General features: G+C 53.6%; 1 non-coding gene across 1 annotated transcript; it reads right to left on the bottom strand.

Annotated features, from left to right (window-relative positions):
- Positions 1-1,226: 1,226 nt before the first annotated feature.
- Positions 1,227-1,299, bottom strand: trnar-ucu (transfer RNA arginine (anticodon UCU)). The gene has a single exon. It is a non-coding gene; the product is annotated as a tRNA-Arg (tRNA).
- Positions 1,300-3,224: the final 1,925 nt, after the last annotated feature.

Genomic DNA, 3,224 nt, shown 5'->3' with positions numbered 1-3,224 from the left:
ACCCCCAGATTTCAATCATTTCCATTGACATATTGGACCTTATCATAAATACCAAACATGCAGGTAATCTGGGGTTCAGCTGGTAATGTTGACAGAATATAGCTTAGACTGACACCAACACAACCAAAACAGAAGTTGCTTTGTCCATAGATTGGTAGCTCTATCTGTTGGAGCCCCAGTGACCTCATGGGTACAACACTAACTTCCTAAACCAGAGATTGTGGGCTCAAGTCTTATTTGGGGTTTTGATTTTGTTGAAAACTTCACTGTGCAGCTGATCTCAATCCTGCGTGGTCACGTGACCGTGGCAACAAAATCAGGCATTCTCAATTGATCCTCAGCTGGAGAAACTTGACCTGATAGAAAATTGGCCAAACTAAATTAAACAGCAGCTATCAGCTCCAGACAATATTGCAACTAAGATCAAAGAGCGACAAAGATTCAAGAAGAACCAGTTCCAACCAGCCTGAGGGTTGTATATTTGAGAAGTGTCAGCCTGAGACAATCCACTTTATAGCTCCTGGCATGATAACAGTGAAGGGTATTGGTGTGACCCCATTGGATGATGTGAACCCAGCTCATGACCATATTGGCCAAAGCCACAGAAGATTCTGGAAGATCAGGGAAAAGTCGGGTAGGAACCACACCTGGATGCCAGTCCCTTCGCGAAGCCTTGACTGGGCCTTGCAGTGGAACTCTGACCATTTGGTCCAACCTTGTTCAGAGAAGCCCTAGAGTGGGGTGGGAGGAGGCCATTCAGTCCATCACATCCACACAGACCCTCTGAAGAGCATCCCATCCAGGCCCAACCACAATCCTCTCACCCTGCATTCCCCAGAGCCAATCCACCAAACCTGCACATCTTTGGGCTGTGGGAGGAAACCAAAGCACCCGGAGTACCCCATTGAGAAAATGTGCAAACTCGACACAAACAGACACCCAAGGGAGGAATCAAAGCCAGGTCCCTGATGCTGTGAGGCAGTCCAGCGACCCACTGAGCCACCATGCCATCCCCAGAAGGATCTCAGCAGGTTTTCAGTCATTGTGACTGTGCTGTCTCTTTCAGACGATTGACCCAAAAATCCTGCATATCCTCAACATTCTGTATTTTTCTGACACAGGGTACCACCAACCCAACACAGACTTGGGGACTTTTCCAGAGGAGATGAGAAATTGACTTGACCTCGGATGAAGATCAGCCATGAAGACAAGCTTTAAAAGTCAGACACCCCAGATGGGACTTGAACCCACAATCCCTGGCTTAGAAGGCCAGTGCCTTATCCATTAGGCCCCTGGGGCCACATGTGTGATGTTAAAATGGCAGCTTTTAAGTTTTGTTTTGCAAGAACACACTGACTGTGGCTCAGCCAGCACAGAGTCAGTGCCCTGGACTGAGGGGATTCTAAATCTCCTGGTTATATATATTTTTCTCTTTACCCCCGCACTGCTGCCTAACTGTGGTAGTGCTTATATTTTCCCCAGCACCCATGTTGTGTGTGTGCAGGTGTGAGACACAGTGAAAGACAACAGATGTACAAATCTTTATTCAATTCCCACCACCAGGAAGAAAGGAAACACCCGAGTGGCCAGTGACAAGCATCAAAGGGCAATGCTGTGTGACCAAACAGTGAGGGGGAGGGCACTCTCTGAACAGCTCAAGGATGTTGGTAGACACTGCGTGCTCCTTCTCCAGGGACACCCGGGCTCGAACGTAACCATGGAAGAGGGTCAGGCAATCGGCCCTAACAACCAGTTTGGCCAGGCCCAGGAGCAGACCCACGAGGAGATCCTCTGACCAACCCTCCCCCCTCGGCACTGGGTGCCCAATGATGGGGAGTGTGGGGTTGAAGTCCAACCAGAAACGGAGGAGAAGGTTTCCCAGAAAGCTAAAAAGGGAGTGCAAGCGCCCTGTTCCATGGACTCCACAGCACCACAGAACAAGCAGTTGGGCTGGGAGTCCGTGAACCACCGCAATCTGCGGACTGTCGCGTGCAATACCCTCCACCCCAGATCCCCGTGAGAAAGGGGGAGGACTCCCATGTAGAGAGCCCTTCACTGGGGATGATCCCCACCACCCGGTGGTAAATGGGCACGCCAGGGTGTGTCCGGGAGGTGGATGAGGGTGTGCAGCAGCAGTCTGTACAGGGCCCTCTGTGATACACCCCTGAAAGGGACAAAACTAAAACTCCGGAGACAGCTCAGGTTGTGGGGCACAGGCTCCCACAGGAAGTCCAGGACCCTGGGGCCAATGTGAAATTCCGTCCGGGCAGGAGTGAGTGCAGACGGGATCCCACCGCACACCTGAGCATCCTCCAACTGGGGCACTACGTGGGGTCTGAGCACCGTCGTTTTAAGGTGTCGGATGGTGGTGGCCACGTACCGGACGTCTACCGCTGCCCTGCTCGCTATATCCTGCGGCAGCGTCCAGCCCAGGCCCCCACCATCCAGCACGTCCCCGACCCTGGTCACCCTCGCAGTCACGGCCCTCCCCTCCGACAGTCACTCGAACCCACGAGTACGGAGGTGCGGATTCCTGAGCAACGTCTCCCTGACGACAGTCGCTACTCCTGCCGGAGGGTAGGCGTGACGCGATTCGACCATGTTCCAGACCGTGAGCAGGTCCTGGTAAAAGACAGGCAGTGTCCTGAGAGTGACCTCCAAACCATCACGGTCCCTGAACAGGAGCTGAGTGTCGTAGTTGAGGTTACGCACCTGGTGGAAAAAATACGTCGCCAGGGCACCCCGCCGAGGGGGAGGCTCAATGTAAAGGTATCGCTGCAAGGTCTGAAGGTGGAACGTCGCTACCTGGGTGTGAACGCACACCAGCGACTGACCGCCCTCCTCAATATGGAGACTCAGGACCTGCGCAGTGACCCAGTGCATCTTTTTGTCCCAGAAGAAGTGAACCAACATTCTCTGGATGTCAGTGACAAAACCAGGAGGAGGGACCAAAGTGACCAGCCGGTACCACAGCATGGCAGGCACCAGCTGGTTTATGACCAACACTCGACTCCTGTGAGACAGCACTCGGAGCAGTCCTGTCCAGAGGCCTAGGCGAGGTGAGACTTTGGCCTCCAGCTCCTGCCTGTTCCCCGGCCAGGATTCCTCAGCTGGGCTGAGGTAGACCCCCAGGTCGAGGAGATGGGTGGTACTCCAGCTGAACCCCCGTAACTCCTCCGGCAGAGACTCCACCCGCCACGGACTGACCAGTCGACTGGAATATT

This window comes from Chiloscyllium punctatum, chromosome 18 (assembly GCF_047496795.1).
Source record: "Chiloscyllium punctatum isolate Juve2018m chromosome 18, sChiPun1.3, whole genome shotgun sequence".
NCBI classification, from domain to species: domain Eukaryota; kingdom Metazoa; phylum Chordata; class Chondrichthyes; order Orectolobiformes; family Hemiscylliidae; genus Chiloscyllium; species Chiloscyllium punctatum.
This window is presented reverse-complemented; position numbering and strand designations above follow the sequence as displayed.